Source organism: Papaver somniferum, unplaced genomic scaffold, assembly GCF_003573695.1.
Source record: "Papaver somniferum cultivar HN1 unplaced genomic scaffold, ASM357369v1 unplaced-scaffold_19, whole genome shotgun sequence".
NCBI lineage: Eukaryota > Viridiplantae > Streptophyta > Magnoliopsida > Ranunculales > Papaveraceae > Papaver > Papaver somniferum.
Window position 1 is genome coordinate 15859424 of NW_020628818.1, and position 20678 is coordinate 15880101.

Here is a 20678-nt window from a genome sequence, read left to right on the forward strand (position 1 = left end):
TGAGAACTCGAGTCCATGCAAATAAATCCCGCTCCCGCCATTCCTGGGTGTCCCCTCGCAGCCCCATCTGTGTTGATCTTTAACCAGTCTTATTCCGTTCTTCCCCATCCTGCTAATATTTTTGTTGATCTGGTATTTATTGATGTGGTTGTAACCAGTGGATCTCCAGGTAAAACTGGTGGCATTACTTTTTTTTCCCATTCGAATTTCTGTTATTACCGTCAATGCCAGAATTTTGTCGGGAGTTGTATATTGATGGTTGAAAACCATATCATTTTTGGATGTCCATAGGGTACGGAAGAGAAAGCAGAAGGTTGATATTGATGGGGTTTGGTTTGCTTGTTGTATAACCTGTGAAATGGTTTATTGATTGTTTATGGATATGTGGGGAAAGATATTTGCTTGGGTTGTTGATATAGAAGCTAAAAGGTTGTTCCAGGTAGCTGTTGGGCAGTGAATAAGCATGTGTTATGTTGTTTCTGGTTCAGTGTTGCAGCAGGGGCATCGGTTAGAGTTGATGAGATTGATACGATGTAAAATAGAATAGGTCGGCAGACCTTCGTTTATATCTTTCCACAAGAAAAGCTTAATTTTTGGTGGACAAGGAAATTTCTAAATGAATTTGGTGGGTGAGAGGGAATTTAGGTTTCTTTTTATAGATTCGGTTTAAACAGGTGGATGGACAAACTAGGCTTTTTAAATGCCTTTAGGAAAACACCTAACCAACTAACTAGATATTAGGATCATGGGTGAAGCCCCCTGTATTGGAATGTGAAGCACCTGTATTAAGTCTCTTAATATAAAGAATTGTTAATTAGATAATTTAAGTTGTATTGGTAATAATCCATATTAAGGTGTGTTTACGGTAAATTCATGCACTAAGACTAGCTTAAGGTAAATTGTTAAATCTAGTTAAAGATTATTGGTGAGTTGCAACATGTAGCCATAAGGTGTGTCTCTTCAACTCATGATTGAAAGGTTAGAAAGATATATGGCAAGTATAACTAAGACTCCTTTATAGCCTCATGCATAAAATAAAAAAGATTACTCCCTACGTTTTAAAAAATAGGCTTGTTTGATTTGCACAAAGATTAAGAAAACTAATCATCGTAGTTAGTTTTTCATGCTTTTCCCTAATTTATCATTGGATCCACTCATTTGATATTAGGGAAAAGGGGAACGAGAATTAGTCCTATTTTTGTGTTAATAGAGAAAAGGAAAAGATAGAGAAGTGGTCCTTCTATGGGTAGACTAATAAAAGCATAACATTTGACTTTCCATTTATGAAAATAAGCCTATTCTTTTGACATACCCAGATAAGTAAACAAGCCTATTTTTAAGAAACGGAGGAAGTATGTTGTCTCTACCAATTAAGCGTGAGGAAATTGAAATAAAAGTCCAAGTCATTAACTTATCATTATCATAGATATTATCTCTTTATTTCTCTTCTGGATCAGTTTTCGCTAATGGTGTTGAAGCTGTAGAACATGTTTGTATTGTGAAGGTTGTTTATGAATGTATTATGCTTGTTATATGTGGAGTTTATGTGATCCACTGACATCGTTAATATTGGGTTACTCAATTTTAGCATTTGGTAAAGTATATCATGTTTAAGCTTGATTAATCATAATAAAAATGATGAAATCCTAATATATTTATTATGTTAGATCACTGCTCCATTGAACCCACAAGTATTGGTATATCAAGATGGAATTGTGAATTTTGATTGTTAAATAACCAAAACTATTTCTTTTCATGACTCTACTAAAGTCAGTTTCAGACTAGGATTAGATTAGGTATTTGAGTCTGAAAAGTCACCGATAACCCTTTAAGATTGAAAACTAAAGGTCACACGAAGATATCAACGAGAAATTCATCAACAGAGGTAAGTGAAGACTTAATTCTTGTTTGACTCATTGTTTTCTACTTATCTTTATTTTGAGACAATGTCGTTAGCTCTAGTAGTTAATCATGTACAAGGAAAAATCTTATCACAAAATTAACTTTGTGATATTATCTAGTGGAGTTTCAAGTTGAAACTCGTTCTTGACTGTTTTCGAAACTAGGACTCAAGCAAGAGAAGTTCAAAGGAGTTACTGCATTTGCAGTTGCAAACAACTCTAATTGTTCAACAAACTTTGCTTGCGAAGTCCCTAAAACTCTAAGCTAGATATTGAGTTTCTGGATTGATTTGTAATCATACAAATTACTTATACAAGAAACAATTCATGAACATTAAGCCACGGTTTGCGAGGATTGCATTCCCGGACTTTAACAGTTAAAACCATGAGCATACTAGGTACGCAAACAAGGTTCCCGTACCTGAATCATTACAAAACAGTTTTCATACTAGGTATGCATACCGTGTTGTATCCAGACATGGTTAATTATTCTAAAGTCCCATTTCAATCATTGAAATATCCTTAGAAGACGACAATAGTTGTCTCACACAAACTAATAGCTTCAAGTAACTTTCAAGTGATCGAATGATCAATACCAAACTTTCCAAGTCGATAATAATTTGATTGTGTCATACAAATCATGTAAGATGTTTCAAGGCAATTTCCACATGATCATCATATTTTGACTTAATATTTAGTTTCCAACAAATAAATTGTTTCCAACAAATAAATTGTTTCCAACTAAACCCGCAAGAATAATGATGAACATGGTTAAAGAAAAAAGCTTCCAACACATATTTCTAGAAATAGATAAGCGAGATAAACTCAGCTTGAAATATCAAATGTGTATAATGTAAAATTCTATATAGCTATACGACTTAGTTTCATCAGGAGATATAATAGAATAGACTTCTGAGTGATAGATAAGTTTTAGTCTCCACATACCTTTTGTTGATGAAGTTCCTCCAAGATCCCCTCAGTAGATCTTCGTCTTCAATCGATGAACGCCGTGAAGTCTAAAGCTCAACGACACATTCTATCCTAATCTAGGACATGGCTATAAGTAGAATAGAAATCAAGACTATAGTTTTGATCAACTAAACTTGACAAACAAGTTTGAGATATCAACACTTGCGATTTCGACCGAGCAGTGCTTTAAAAATCTCCCCCTTTGTCAATTTTAGTGACAAAACTATCAATACATATGGATTACAAAATAAATAAACTTTGTAGCTTCTTATCAATCATGCTTGATTTCCTTGGATCTTCAACATTCCTTGAATTCTTCGCTACTCAAAGTCCTCCAGCGATTCTGAATGTTCTCAACTCAGTATCATTGTTGTTGAAGTTTCATAGACATAACAATAAGAAAACAGATGTTCTCAATCATTGTTATACAATGTCATAGTATTATTACACAGCATCAAAGTCCAATTGCATCACAACTTTGACAATAATACTATGGTGATATGTATCACTTCCCATTAGTCAATACTTCTATCTCACAATGAAAACCACTCCCCCTTACAAAATGATCCGTAAACCATATGTATGTAGTGTGAACTACCAAATAATTCTCCTCCTTTTTGTCAATATAAATTGGAAAAGGTACGAAACTACGGGATCATAATGAAATTCTCAAAGAGATAATTCATGACTAAAAGAGAACATATCAAATTTTTTTCGATGATTTTAGTCAAAACTTAGTTTATTGATAAAGGAGTTTATAAAGATACAAGATAACACCTACAATTTTCCACTGCCGCACTTCTCACAAAGATTTGGAAATTAAGCACAAGTTCAAATAATAATTCTCCCCCATAAAATGTTATTCCCGAAAGAACAACAAGAGCGACCTTACAAGAAAATAAGGATTTCCTTGGACATTAAAAAATCACATGTTTGTATCCAAAAAACTCGAATAAGTTAATCACAAGAGACCTTATTGATTAATTTAATCGTAATGCTCAACATAAGAAAACATACAGAGCCATACAATATTTCACATAGAAGTTGATCAGTGAAACATCAATACTGCGGAATATTCAAAAGTTCATTCTATCTTTTATAAATATTTGCATAAAAACATAATAGACTTAACTTTTGAGCATATGAGATAATCATAGTTCACGGACATAAAAACACATACCTAATAAAGTATTTTTACAATATATAAAACCAATAAAGATTAATACTGCAAAATCATATTCCAAATAACTTTGAATTTAAATAAATAAATCTAAAAACATTGCAAGATGAAAATCATTGAAATATCTATGTGTAATCACAATATTTGCTATTCCAAAACCTAGTTATCCTTCTTGAAACATAAGAATAAATTCTCATAAGAAGTTTCTTAGACAAAATAAAGCAAGAAACAAATGGAATTTTACTTACTTTGAAGACTCTTCCCATATTCCCTATATTCATCAAGCTAATCTTCGATTAGATCAATCCTAGGTTCGAGATTATCCATCTTGTCCTCAAGTCTTTTGGTTGAAGATTCAAGTTCACTTTTCAAAGCACGTACTTGTTCCAAGACAAGATTCATGGTTGGTGAGAGCTTTTTAAAATCATAGATAGTAAGATTCATATTTGAGGAGGAATCAGATTTATCTTGACACATCTCATTATCAGAAGAATCAAAACGAATTTTCTTAGAGGGAAAGAGAACATTCCATACATCATCTTCTTTACTAGAAAGAATTATGAGGACATGATAAAAAAGTAAATGAAATGCTTTCTCCAGGGAATGTAATCTCCCACTCTTAAAACAAGAAGATATGAAATAAATTCCCTAAAATAACTTTGACCAAAACCCTAACACAATTTTGGATATCCCAAAGGGACTTTACTAGGAAAACCGTACATATACCCAGGACGTGTACATGCAATTTTAGCAACCAGAAACACAAGGAACGGTTCTTAGCTCAATAAACGAATTTAGAGCACAAGAAGGAGACACAGAAACTCATTTAACTAAAGAATTATGAAACATCAGAAACCTTTTCACACCCATCTTGGAGATTATGGTTCTTGTCCAGGGGAAAACAAGAAAAATCTCAGAAACAATTACAACTTGCAATTTCTTCCATCCAACGCAGGATCAGGTGGTTTCTCAGAAGATGGGGATGATTTCTTTATTCCTTGTTTCTGATTTCTCTTTATGGAGGGAAGGTCAAAAGAGGACATCTTCCTTTCCCACAAAGTTCTGAATGCTCTGTTTATTGATTTTTGCAGACTATGAATGGTTATGAATATTTCTTTCAAACGTGATGTTGATTTCTTATGATATGTTCTTTTCTTCTTCTGATATATTGAATTAACAAAAGAAGACTTTTCAAGAACCTTTGTGCAATCCATCTTTGGGTGATCCTGGTTTTTACACAAGGAAGATCTAGGATTTGTTGTGTCCTTGTATTTTATTACATCCTTCTCTTTACACGAAGAGCTTGAACATGACAAGTTTTTAGGAGCAGTATGTTGATTGGGTTTAAAAGGGTTTTTAGAAGAGAATCGATCCTTCCTCTTGTGACCACGATAGCGAGACATCGCATTTTCTTGTCTTAATTTTTCCAGTTGACATTTCAGATTTTCAATCTTTTTAATCCAGGCTTCCTTGTCCAGTTGAAAATACTCTTCATTGAGTGCAGATCTTTGGTCAATAGATCAATTTTCTATTCTAGGGAAGTTAGATTGTTTATCATGGAATAATCAGAGTTGTTGGAGAGACAAGTGTGATTATCAGCAAAGCAAGTGAAAGAATTTTCACAGGCTTCTTCCTAAGGACAGTAGACGAGAGTTTCCATCCATGCTTTGGTTTTTTCACTAACCTCATTATTAGGACAACCAGAGATATGGTGATCATATTTGTAGCATTGGAACGAGTTCCATTATCATAGTCTTTGTGAACTTTCCCATCCATTTCATTGATTGATGAAGAAGTTTTTTTTACGAGACTTTGTTTTTCCCTGTCTAAGAGTTTTCTTTAACTATTGTACAAACAGTGACTGAGTCGAGTTAAAGCAATTCTCATCCTTCATATTAATCAATTCAGGACATAGAGAATTTACATCAGGCGTGGCAACAGAATTACTAGACACGAAAAGTTTTTCTCTTTTACTTAGTTCAAGATCAAAAATATTTATCTTTCCAACAAGAGTATTTGTGGAAAGTGTTTCAAGGTTATTTCCCTCAATGATGACATGTGTCTTCGAATTGTATCTAGCTGGCAGCGATTTGAGAATTTTCATCGCAATGTCCTTTTCAGGAATAGTCTTACCCAATGCAAAAGATGCATTAAAAATTTCAGACACTTTGTGATTAATCTCATCAAATGAATCTTGATTAGCCATACAAAGGTTTTCCTAGTCAGAATTTAGGTTTTGAAGCCTAGCTTCTTTCTCATAGGTATTATTTGCAAATATGGTTCGTAAGATATCCCAAGCATCTTTAGACTTATTGCATGTAGTCACATAGTGCTGAATGGTAGCTCAAGGAATAAGTCCTAAAACTATGTTTTAACCTAAACCTGCAAGTATACAGGATCTAAAGTAGTGAGTGAGCAAATAAGGGGAAGTCCACAGGGACAAGGAGGGAGCTGGTGTTGTATTCTAAATCTTTCTAGTGACTAAAAGCACTAGGGCATTTGAATTCACCCAATAATCCTAAACTAAGGCAATACCTATTCAAATTGTGTTCTTGTTCCTTTCCAGATAAAGCTACAATGAATGATCTATCGGTTAATCTCCCTAACTCACCCCTAGTATAAGCTGTCTTCTTACAGCACAACCTATCACAGGCTCATTTGGTTTAATTAGCTACCTGTCATTCCTAAAACAATGAAGCACATTTCTTCTTCCAGAGAGGTCTCAAATGGAAGACTTATCAACCAACTTCACTAACTCACCCCTAGTATAAGCTGTCTTCTTACAGCACAACCTATCACAGGCTCATTTGGTTTAATTAGCCTCCTGTCATTCCTAAAGCAATGAAGCACAATCAAGAACAACAACATGAACATGAATTATCTTAACATATGATTATGAGTTTCATCAAAGCCCTAGTTATTAAATTATAACATGATGACCACTACTGAAAATAAACTACTACAACTTGGTGCACCGGCTACTCCGGGCCTGTCCACAGTTACAACCCCTAATACCCTTTTATAGTTACAACCAAATAAATCACAAATCCCCCAAATCAGTAAAATTAGGGTTGTTGAACATCACCTAAATTGATGCAATTTCTTCCAATTGATGTCGACCCATACCTTGTAATCTCTTCCTGCTCCATTCCCACGCGCCAATTGCTTCTCTAGACTCGCCTAATCGATTGATTTTTCTTCTAGGGTTTCAGAGAAAGGTGAGAAGAAAAATCAATCAAATAGGGGGCTAGAAAGAGGGGGGTGATGATGGTAGTGATGGGTTTAGGTCTAGGGTTGGTTTGGTGATGATGGTGTTCGTTGTGGTGATTGAGGCAGTGGAGTTGGTGGAGTTGGTGGTGAAGGTGATGGTGGTTCTCTGTGACGGGGTGGAGGAGAAGATGGGTTCGATGGAGAAAGGGGAAGGGTGCGTTTGGTTTGGTGGGATATAGGGTTAGGTGTTATAGTGTGTGTCGGGATCAACAAGGTTTGATGTATCGCAAAGCAAAACTGTGGGATGATAACTTCTGAAACGGATCTAACGGAGAAATTGAGACAGATCATGAGCGACCGTTGGATGCAAAAATACAACGAAACTGACGGCTCAAGATGGAGTTAGGTGCTGTAGTGTAAGGCGGAGATATCAAACTTCGATGCACAGCAAGGGAGCGACCGTCGGATGCTTCTGAGAACTGATCTGACGGCTGAAGACGCAAGCGGGTATGGATTTGGGTTTTAGGCTTTTGGGTATAGAATATGGGTTTGGGAAATGAGTTTGGGCTTGGAAAACCTTGAGCCCACTTCTTCTTTAAGAACAACTTTCTTCTTCAAGCCCATTTCTATCCTTTTTTTGGTCTTCCGCACATCACTCTTCGCGGTTTCCTTGCGTAATTCCTCCCGGCTTTTCACTACTTTTCTGCTCTTTTCGCTCCGCGACTCATCCAAGCTTTATTTATTACCTAAAAATGCAAAATTAATTAATAAAAATATTTATTCTTGAAAACAATGAAAATACAGAATATGGGATAAAATGTAGAATTAATGCATAAAAGATGAGTTAAAATGCCAACAAAAAGGGATAAATATATACAATATTTGGCACTCATCAAATACCCCCAAACCTGAATTTTACTTGTCCTCAAGTAAAACAAAACTAAGGAAATCCTAACTATACCACTGTCGCTGGTCTCTCGAATGCATTTAGCGTATGCACTAAGCCTTTTAAACCACTAAGTGTCCCTAGTGGACGAGTTGAAGTCTCGTGAAGGTTTGCTTAGAACGTACCTACAAAGTTCTAGGTCAAAATATAAGCTCAGATTCCATCAAACGTGACATGTGCAAAACAGTTTAAGCTCACAGCAAAATGGAGATGTCAATCTAGCTATCGAAGGCACAATCCTAGCACTGATAACAAAAAAGACATGTGATAAGAGTGTAAAGTGTATCTACACATGTGTAAAGAAAGATCTGAAGTCATGACTACTAATCACCAAGAGATAGTTTCTCAGGCTAAGAACTGAGGTCGAAATCTAGCTAGCTGTCCGGACTTTACGAGAATTGTGAATGAGTTGGAGGTATTTCACAATTTCGCGTTGTACATCAATGGCATACACCCTCCTTGCTTATTACAAAAAACAACAAAATGACTCTTTACATGACTCTTATTTACATTGACTATTCTCTTTTATTTTTGGAACAGAGATGATGGAATTGAACAATACTTGACTTTTTTTTTTTTTTTTTTTTTTTTTTTTTTTTTTTTAAAGAAGGAAACACTTTTGATACAATACAAAAGGAAACAAAATTACATGACACTTTGCAAGAGGTAGCCCTTTTTGATGCACCCAGTTAAATTCGATGGTTGTCTTTCTTAATGTAACCTCCACCTTCTATCCCAACCAACCAAAGAACAAGCTAGTCAAGTTTCGTTCAGTATTCTAAAGTGATTGGCAATCGTAACTTCCTATCAACACCTTGAAGATCGAGGCCATACATGTATTGGTAGATCGTGCGCGTGCAAATTTCTTATCACTATGTGAATTGTGCTAGAATCAGGGTGCCTAAATATCTAGACTAAGACTCCTAAAAAAATACATATTTGCACAAGAGTCAACATTTCAAGGTAAATGAGCTCCATTTTTATGTTTTTTTCAATTTTTTAATTTTTTTGAATTTTTCATTTTTTCAAAAGAAGGAGTTCGTTTTCAATTATAGCATATTATCATGGTATCCATACCTCCCCCTAAACCAACAAACTAAACATTGTCCTCAATGTTTCAAAATGGAACAAATTAAATGCAACATATGGAAAGGAACATGCTAAGTAGAGTAAAAGGAGAGAGAATACCCGATTCGTCGAACACGAAAAAAACTCCATTATTCAAGGCAAATCCAACATTTTCAATCATATTGGATTAGCAAAATATATACAAAAGAAACAAAAATTTTTAAAATTTATCTACTGGATTATATACAAAAAATTCACCATACACCAAAATCTAAAGAGTTGAGGATCAACCCAAAAGACAAAGTGTAGCGGTTTCAACAACTTCACACATGAAAGAAAAGCACGTGAAGCTGTGAAACAAAATGAGCTACCCCCAAACCTGGATTTTTCAACGGATAAAATTTTGGAAACAAAATCTCGCAGTTTTGGGGGTTCATCATGTACAAGGTCTAGCTCAAAGTGAACTGTGCTAGGGACGGGCAAACATGCTAATTCCAACTGTGGTTCCTCAAATGTATTATACTTAGAAGCAAAATAGTCCAAGAGGACTTGGGAAGCACACAGTTCCAAACCTAGATTAGGGACTCTCAGAAAAGTCGGTTTGACAATATGGGTACAAACCAAATCTAGGTTGGGTGGAAGGCCATCAGATTGTGACTTATGTAGGACGATAGGCACATCATTATTAATCAAATCAAAATCTCCTAAATCATCTACACATGTCACATCATGCTCACAATCATCAATCAAATTAGCAAGTTCACACTCAGAATCATCAACATCATCAACAAATTTATTCTTATGCATTGGCAAATCAGGAGAAATATCACAATGTGACCTAGGTAGAGAATCAGACACATCAAATATATTTTCATGCATATTAGTGTCTACAGAAGATTCAACTATTCCTATGTCATGCTCATCTTCACAGAATAATTGTACGAATCCCATGTCAATATCAAAATCATATGAATTACAATGAGTATCAGAAAAAACAACATTCATGAAGGTCGAGGGCGAGAAGCCATATGTTTTTGAACCAACAGGTTCCACAATATTTTCATGTTCTTCTAACATATCATCATAATCATCATAATCATCATCATGGTAGCATGCATATTGGTCCTCATTAACAGTGGTGGTGTCGTTAGTCAATTCATGTTCCTCTAAATTAGGTTCATATTCAACATCATTTACATGAATGGGACTAGACACTTCATTAGGGACAACATACATTTCCTCATGAATTTCCTCCTTTTGTAGGTGAAGCAAAATCTGATCTAAATATGCCTGAATTCGTGATGTAGATCTATCGAAGTTTTGCTCACTAAGTCTTAAAGCTTCTGTGGTGGAGTCTAAATTCATGGGAGTACAAAATTCTTCATGTTCAAATTGTGGTGAATGGTACATGTATGCATGGTCATTAGGGTCTACAAAATATTGATCGCAACCCTCAAAGGATTGATTATGGTCCCAATGACTACCATTCTCACAATTCATGGGCATTTCATACATTGGATTTTCTCTTGATGGCCTAAAATTATGCAAAATATGACAATGCTCAACAGGGTGGTCTAAACTACCACATGCGGGACATGCATAGATTTCAGGTTGCCTAAGAAAATTAGATGTGACAGATTCCTCATGTGATTGCATTTCTAAAGCTGCGATTCGAGCTTCTAATTGATCCACAAGAGATGATTGTGTGAGTGAGGCACTAGCAAAATGTTCATTTTCACGTTGTGGCAAACGATGCATGTGCGAATAGTCAGTAGGGTTCATGTATTGAAGCTCGGGACTTTGAAAATGTCCATAATAATTCCTATGACTATTGACATCATGGTCTATGGGAGGTTCATAACGTGAAGTTTGTCCATACGCAAGTTCTCTAAGGGATTCGTTGTATTCCCCAACTGTAGAAAAAGATCTATACATGATTGGGCTCAAAGCTCAAAATTTGGTTTTTAAGGGATTGGACTTTTTGGGAAGAATTTGGTTTTTATGGGTAACATTTGGTTTTGTCGGGTTTGAAAAGAAATTTGGTTTTTAATGTTGGGAGCAAGCCCACATTGGTGGGAGAAATTGTGTTGCCAAGGGAAGGTGAACTAAGCCCACAATGTGTATGCAAACTGAAGCCCAATGTAGCTTTTGAAATAGCCTAACTGTTGCTTGTTTGGTCGGAGGCCCAGTTGGGCTTTCAAAAGTTCAGTTTTTCTAATTTAAAACTACAGGCCCAAATCAGTCTAACATCACAAGCCCACAAGCAATTAAACAAACAAGCCCACAAGTAATTAAGATTACAAGCCCAACAGAAAAATGGAAAAAATTATTACAAGCCCACAAATTAAAAATGGAAGCCCACAGGTTGGGTTCTCTTAATGGGTTTAGGCTTACTTGCTTAAGCACAGCCCAGCTGCTCAGTTTGGTTGCAAAAGCCCAGTTGGGCTTTGGATCATCCTAAGCTTTGGCTTTTCTGAGGCCCAGTTGGGCTTGGCTCAACTTGTTAAGCTTGGCAGCAACTTCAGCAGGCCCAGTTGGGCTTGTGATTTGCTACTGATTGGCTTGTGATTTTTTTTTTTTTTTCAGCAGCACAGTCCTGTTGGGCTTGGTCTTCAGCAGGCTCACCAGCTCAGGGCCTTGCAGCAGGAGCAGATCAACAGCAACAGGTGCAGAAGTTCACAGGATTCTTGGCCTGGCACCAGCAGGAGCACCACAGCAGCACAAGAGCACCAGCAGCAGCAGGTGGAGCAGCTCAGCAGCAATAGCAGCACCACAAAAAAACAGCAGCAGCACCAGAGGCTGGCTGTAACAGCATCTGTTGGCTCAAAAGAGAAGATCAGTCTCTTTGAAGCGAAGCATAGCACATCAAGATGGATATACTAACAAAGAGAAGGTGCAGCTGACTACAGGGAGACAACTACAGCTAACATAGACTCAATGGTAGTTGCAATGATAAGACTCAATGCTTAAGTACAGGTGATGTTGCTAAGATGCACACCAATGCTTCAGATGTAGTGATGCACACCAATGCTAAGATGCACATTAGTAGTTTGCAGATACAGGGCTAAGCAAAACTACAAATGCAGTGACCAAATATGCAGACAATGAGCAAAGCCAATGTCAAAATGAGAAAATCACAGACAATGAGCAAAGCAACAGGGCAATGCTACAGATGCAGTGATGATTTGCAGGTATGCAGTGATATGCAAACTAAGATGCAAACTAATATGCAATATGCAAGATGCTAATGCAAGTTACACTAAGTTACACTATCAATGATGCAGTGAGATAAAACAATGATGCAGCTAAAACCACAACTAACAGTACAGCTAACACATATATACAAGTAGTATGCAAATGATGCAGAACTACACAGTTGCAGTAGCAATGACTGAAAAGAAAAAAAAAAAAAAAAAAAAAAAACTAAACAAAATATGTACAGGGTAAAGTAAAGAAAAAGAAAACAACAATGGCACCGCTACCGAGTCCCCGGCAGCGGCGCCAAAAACTTGGAGCTCAAGGAATAAGTCCTAAAACTATGTTTTAACCTAAACCTGCAAGTATACAGGATCTAAAGTAGTGAGTGAGCAAATAAGGGGAAGTCCACAGGGACAAGGAGGGAGCTGGTGTTGTATTCTAAATCTTTCTAGTGACTAAAAGCACTAGGGCATTTGAATTCACCCAATAATCCTAAACTAAGGCAATACCTATTCAAATTGTGTTCTTGTTCCTTTCCAGATAAAGCTACAATGAATGATCTATCGGTTAATCTCCCTAACTCACCCCTAGTATAAGCTGTCTTCTTACAGCACAACCTATCACAGGCTCATTTGGTTTAATTAGCTACCTGTCATTCCTAAAACAATGAAGCACATTTCTTCTTCCAGAGAGGTCTCAAATGGAAGACTTATCAACCAACTTCACTAACTCACCCCTAGTATAAGCTGTCTTCTTACAGCACAACTTATCACAGGCTCATTTGGTTTAATTAGCCTCCTGTCATTCCTAAAGCAATGAAGCACAATCAAGAACAACAACATGAACATGAATTATCTTAACATATGATTATGAGTTTCATCAAAGCCCTAGTTATTAAATTATAACATGATGAACACTACTGAAAATAAACTACTACAACTTGGTGCACCGGCTACTCCGGGCATGTCCACAGTTACAACCCCTAATACCCTTTTATAGTTACAACCAAATAAATCACAAATCCCCCAAATCAGTAAAATTAGGGTTGTTGAACATCACCTAAATTGATGCAATTTCTTCCAATTGATGTCGACCCATACCTTGTAATCTCTTCCTGCTCCATTCCCACGCGCCAATTGCTTCTCTAGACTCGCCTAATCGATTGATTTTTCTTCTAGGGTTTCAGAGAAAGGTGAGAAGAAAAATCAATCAAATAGGGGGCTAGAAAGAGGGGGGTGATGATGGTAGTGATGGGTTTAGGTCTAGGGTTGGTTTGGTGATGATGGTGTTCGTTGTGGTGATTGAGGCAGTGGAGTTGGTGGTGAAGGTGATGGTGGTTCTCTGTGACGGGGTGGAGGAGAAGATGGGTTCGATGGAGAAAGGGGAAGGGTGCGTTTGGTTTGGTGGGATATAGGGTTAGGTGTTATAGTGTGTGTCGGGATCAACAAGGTTTGATGTATCGCAAAGCAAAACTGTGGGATGATAACTTCTGAAACGGATCTAACGGAGAAATTGAGACAGATCATGAGCGACCGTTGGATGCAAAAATACAACGAAACTGACGGCTCAAGATGGAGTTAGGTGCTGTAGTGTAAGGCGGAGATATCAAACTTCGATGCACAGCAAGGGAGCGACCGTCGGATGCTTCTGAGAACTGATCTGACGGCTGAAGACGCAAGCGGGTATGGATTTGGGTTTTAGGCTTTTGGGTATAGAATATGGGTTTGGGAAATGAGTTTGGGCTTGGAAAACCTTGAGCCCACTTCTTCTTTAAGAACAACTTTCTTCTTCAAGCCCATTTCTATCCTTTTTTTGGTCTTCCGCACATCACTCTTCGCGGTTTCCTTGCGTAATTCCTCCCGGCTTTTCACTACTTTTCTGCTCTTTTCGCTCCGCGACTCATCCAAACTTTATTTATTACCTAAAAATGCAAAATTAATTAATAAAAATATTTATTCTTGAAAACAATGAAAATACAGAATATGGGATAAAATGTAGAATTAATGCATAAAAGATGAGTTAAAATGCCAACAAAAAGGGATAAATATATACAATATTTGGCACTCATCACTGAAGATCTGGAGTAATGGCATGGATAATAACATTTTAAACCGTCAGAATTTTTCTTTGCAACGAGAATCTCGACAGGCTCATACTCACCAATATCCTTTGGAATAGTTACACCGTCTACTGTAACCATTGGAGGATTATAGCCATTAACAGTGCGAACTCATAATTGAAAATCACGTGCTTGTATAAAAGCACGCATAACAATTTTCCACCATATGTAATTCAAGCCATAAAATACTGGCGGTACGTTTATAGAAAAATCACTTCTGTCCATAGAGTCAGATTGCTACAAACACAGACTTATGAGGTTTTAGCGTGCTTGCATGCTCTGATACCAATTGAAAAGGCGGGGGTATAACAACCATACTCAATAATTCGTTGGGAAATCTGTATGGACTAACTCCAACATTATTCCGAGAGAACCAGCTTGTAAAGCGAGCTCTATCAAGAAAGATATCAAAGAGTTATATCTTTTTTTCTCAATTCAATCAGCAAATAAAACATATAGAAATCTATGAGCCTGATTGATATGAGGAATACTTGGACGGTACCAAAGACCAGTGTCCAAGTGTCAATCAATTTATATCCAACAACCAAAGGTCAGATTTACCAATTGGTTGAACTACGTACAACCTGTGATATTTGAATTATATAAAAATATATTACGGAAAAGAAATAACACAGACACCAGAAATTTTGTTAACGAGGAAACGGCAAATGGAAAAAAAACCCGGGACCTAGTCCAGATTTGAACATCACACTGTATTAAGCCGCTACAGACACTAGTCTACTACAAGTTAACTTCGGGCTGAAATTTAGTTGAGCCCTAACCATGTCACCGATTAAGGTACAGTCGTGTTACTTACGCCTCTGGAACCACGCCGGATTCTGCGCACTTGATTCTCTTAGCTGATCTCACCCACAACTAAGAGTTGCTACGACCCAAAGTCGAAGACTAACAAACAAATTTGTCTCCCTCATATAAGTCTATTCTGATAGATAAATCTGTCTCCCACAAAAGCACCTACGAAGTTTTGTTCCGTCTTATGATAAATCAAGGTGAACTGGAACCAACTAATAATCCGGTCTTATACTCCCGAAGAGCAGCCTAGAAATATTAGTCACCTCACAATAACTTAACTATATGGTAGTATAAGAAGTTACTGCGGAACCACAAAGTCTAAGACGAAGAACTTTATGATTACTTTTTATATCTTACCTATTGGAAAAAAATCTCGATCAAATCTTAGAGAAGATAGTACCAATACGATAGAACAAGTACGATCAGAATACGCAACTACATAGAAAATAGTTGGATCTGGCTTCACGAATCCCAAATGAAGTCTTCAAGTCGTTAAGCTAATATGGTTTTGGAAAAACCTAGGTTAAAGGAGAATCGACTCTAGTCACAACTTGGACAGACCGGGATTAGGTTTTCCAGTTGCTAGAGTTCTCATTTATATAGTCTTTCAAATCAGGGTTTGCTTATAATCAAAGCTAAGATAGCTTAGTAACAAAGCATTCAATATTCACCGTTAGATGAAATCCTGATTTAAGATTCAAGCTAAGTTTGCTTAGAAATAAAGCAATTAATCTCCACTTTTAGATGATCTTAGCTTGTTACACACAAATGAAATATACATTCATTTAGATATGGGTAACCGTACCTAAATGTATATATAAAGTTGGCTCAATAACAATTAACCGAAGTTAGACATATGAAAGATATTGTCTTAACCATATTCATCTAACACTTATAGATCAAATATGATGATCATCAAATTGTGTTTCAATAGAGTTTTTCAATTGTTCACTATCTCATAGAAATATATATGAACAAATTGAAACAAAATCGGATTGATTCGTAATCGTACAAAGTACTTATACAAGAATCAATTCATGGACATTAAGCCATTGTTTGCATTCCTTAATTCATAAATGTTTTTGTTCATGAGTATGAGAATCTACCTGGCCGATTTTAGAACTTGAACCCATGTGTTCGCCAACCAGGTACGCGAACAACAGCTCCGGACCTTGGCTTGTCCTGCCGTTCGTATTCCAGGTACGCGACCAGCCGTCCGGACCTAACTTAAGTAGAACCGTCTGCATATTAGGTATGCAAACAAGTTTCCCGGACCTTATCAGTTAAAACCATTCACATACTAGGTACACAAGCAAGTGTTCCGGACCCGAATCATTACAAAACAGTTAGTATACTAGGTATGCATACCGTGTTGTATCCAGACATGGTTAATTGATCTAAACTCCCATTTCAATCATTGAAACATCCTTAGAAGACGACAATAACTATCTCACACAAACTATTAGCTTCAAGTAATTTTCAGGTGATTGAATGATCAATACAAAACTTTCCAAGTCGACATCAAATGATTGTCTCACACAAATCATGTAAGATATTTGAAGGAAATTTTCACATGATCATCTTTTGACTTAATATTTAGTTTCCAACAAATAAAATTTTTCCAACTAAACTCGTCAAGAATAATGATGAACATAGTTAAAGCAAAAATCTTCCAACACATATTTTGAGAAATAGATAAGCGAGATAAACTCAGCTCGAAATATCAAATATGTATAATGTAAAAATCTATATAGTTATCTGACTTAGTCTCATGAGGATATATAATAGAATAGACTTCTGAGTGATAGATAAGTTTTAGTCTCCACATACCTTTTGTTGATGAAGTTCCACCAAGCTTCCCTAAGTAGATCTTTGTCTTCAGTCGATGAAATCCGTGAAATCTAAAGCTCAGCTACACATTTTATCCGAGACATAACTACAAGTAGATTAGAAATCAAGACTATAGTTTTGATCAACTAAACTTGACAAACAAGCTTGAGATAACAACGCATGCAAGTTCGACGGAGCAATGATCTAACAACAAAGAAACTAGTTATTGATGATCTCACCAAGAAGGCAAAGAGACAAGGAAAAAAAGACCGAGTTTGACTCTATTTCACCGATTATCCGTCCGCTTATTCCTCTTTTCGACGAAAGTATTATAAACCAAACAGAAAACAAAAAAGTTTAACTAATCGTAAAGTTTTCAAGTTAGTTTTTCCGGCTCACCTAAATCGCATATGATCGAACCCGACTTGGACAGTTGCCACATTCGTCTCGTTGCATTAGACCATTAGTGAAACCTTAAAATGAATCAGCACAATGCACACATCAATGTGTACTTGACTAGTCAAAAGTCAACATAATTTGACAAAAAATTATGGAAAGTTCCTTATTATTCTATCTGACTAATCTCATCATCTATAAGAAACATCGAGTCAGCAAAAGATTCATATTCTTACATCTCAGGAAAGTCCAACGGATATTAACCATTTATTCTCACTCATTGGGATTATTGAAACCAGGTCCAGTTATTTTTTGTCTTGATAACTCAAGTATCCTGATCTTGATCGATTGTTGAGATGCTCACTTGATCAAGATAGATAGAAATTATCAAAGTTCTTTTCATCTCAGACTTTGTTGATCCCACAAGTTTTATACTTGTGAGGTGAGTAATAATCCAGGCTTCATTTCGGGTTGCATAAGTCAAGATTTTGATGTTAGCTAGAATTTGTCTATTGCTATCGATTTTCATCACCTTGATCTAACTTTTGATAGCAAAGGAAATCAAATATAGGCTCAATTTGTGAGAGGCAAATTGGTTTAAAGTCTTCAATTGAGTTGAAGCAACTCTTAGTTAGTGTGACTTCAACTAATTAAGGGAATCGATTGCGTGGAGTCTTGCTTGGATTCAAGAGGCGTAAGGAACGCGAATGTAACTGAATTGCTGGGAGGGTTTAATTCGGTATCAACTACATTTCAGTACGAAACTAATTGGTAGTAGGCTAGTGTCTGTAGCGGCTTAAAACATTTTAGTGTTCAAGCTGGACTAGGTCCCAGGGTTTTTCTGCCTTCGCGGTTTCCTCGTTAACAAAACTTCTGGTGTCTGTGTTATTTATTTGTCCGCATTATATTGTTTATCTTTATAATTGAATATCGCAGGTTGTGCGTTAATCAATCATAGTAGGTACATCCGACCTTGTTTGTTGGATACAACTTGATTGATTCTTGGACATTGGTGTTTGGTACCGTTCAAGTAATCTCGTTGTAATTAGGTTCACGGACTTGGTTCTGTAAACGTTCTAATTGCAAGAGTTAAAGAGATATATGCCCGCTATATAATTCCTTGATTGAGTTTAATTAAGTTGAACTCTCAGAATTGTATTGAGTTTGTCCATACATATTTCCTAAGAAAAAGTTGGTGGTGTATTTTGGTACCTTCCACGTTTTCAAAACATATTTCCTCACCTTGATCTTTGATCTAAACGAAAATCAAATAGGCTTATCTGTTAGAGGCAGATTGGTATCAAAAGTTTTCACTTCGGCTGAAGCAACTCTTAGGTTGTAAAGGACGTCAGCTAAGGGAATCAATTGTGTAGAGCTTTGCGAGGTTCAAGAGATGTAGGGAACGCGATTGTAACTTAATTGCTTGAAGGGTGGATTCGGTCTCAAGTACATTCTAGTTCGAAGTCTGATGGTAGGCTAGTGTCTGTAGCAACTTAATACAAATTGGTGTTCAAATCTGGACGCGTGGTTTTCCAGCAATTGCGGTTTCCTCGTTAACAGAACTTCTGGTGTCTTGTGTTTTTTCCCTTTCCGCATTATATTGTTTATATTTATAATTGGATTTACGCAAGTTGTACGTAGTCAATTAGTAGGTACATCCATCTAATTGTGATCGATTACGAGACTCGTTTCTTATAGCATTTGTATCTTGAAAGATAGATAACAAGTTTAATTACTTGGCAAATTCCGATTAGATTATTTGGATAAGACTAGATTGATCTTGGATATTGATTTTTGAGATCGTCCAAGTACTCTTCTTAACAATCAGGTCTACGAGCTCTTGTCTATATAGATACAGATTAAGAAGAGGTTAGATATATAAACTCCATATACATATCGCCAAGGATCATTCAGTTGGTTGTCGAATGAAAAAGTAGGTGGTATACTCTAAATACTTGCAATTGTATTAGGTTTTGTCCATATAGGTTGCCGAACGAAAAACTTGGTGGTGTACTTGTTCTCCATGCGTTTTCAAAAGTAAGTCCACAAAACTCTTGATAAGTTTCTCAGCAAATTTTAGGAGAGAGGTGTCGACTCCATATGAAGGATTGCTGAAAAAGTGATTCTCATATAAAAAATGATTCAACAAAACGTAACAAAGGAAACATAATTCAATAAGATCCCTTAAACCATCATATGGTACCCAATGTAGTCAATATCGGCCGTATCGGCCGATATATCGGGGATATTTCGGATATCGGCCCAGAACGATATGATAAGAAGGATATCGGGGATACGATATTCGCCCGATAATATCGGCCGTATCGGTCGAATATCGGCCGTTTCGGTCAAATATCGGCCGTATCGGTCGATACGAAATTTTCCTACATTTCCTGATATGAGACGGTATTGGTCGTTTTCTATAAAGTTTAAGGGTAATTTTGGCGAAGAAAGTCTTCCAGGTGGTAGTAGAGGTGCATGTAGCTCTCGAAGCAAGTCTACTAAAGTTACTCTTTTGTTTTTTTGATAAAATTGATGTTATCTATTATATCTTATCCGAAAATGTGTGGAGAAATGTTTAATATAAAATTATAGTCTCTAAATCTAGAACCGATATTTCAACGATAATATCCCCGATATAAAATCGTACCAGTGTATCGGTCCCGGCCGAGATGAACCGATATCCGATATTAACTACATTGATGGTACCTTAAAATTCTGGATACAAACCCACCATAAATGTTTTTTAAATCATTTTTTTCGGGTTCACCTAAACCGCATAAGACCGAACCCAACCAATCAACACGCATCAATGTGTACTTGAGTAGTCAAATGTCAACCTATAATTTTCAATTTATTTGACTAACGATTATGGAAGGTTCCTTCCGATTATTCTATCTGACTAATCTCATATCTTTAAGAAACTCCGAGTCACCAAAAGATTCCCATTTACATCTCAGGACAATCCAACGGATATTAACCATCTATTCCTTATCTTCACTTTCCGCTTTATTCTCCTGAATTTCCGTAACGTAATTTCACTGTGCC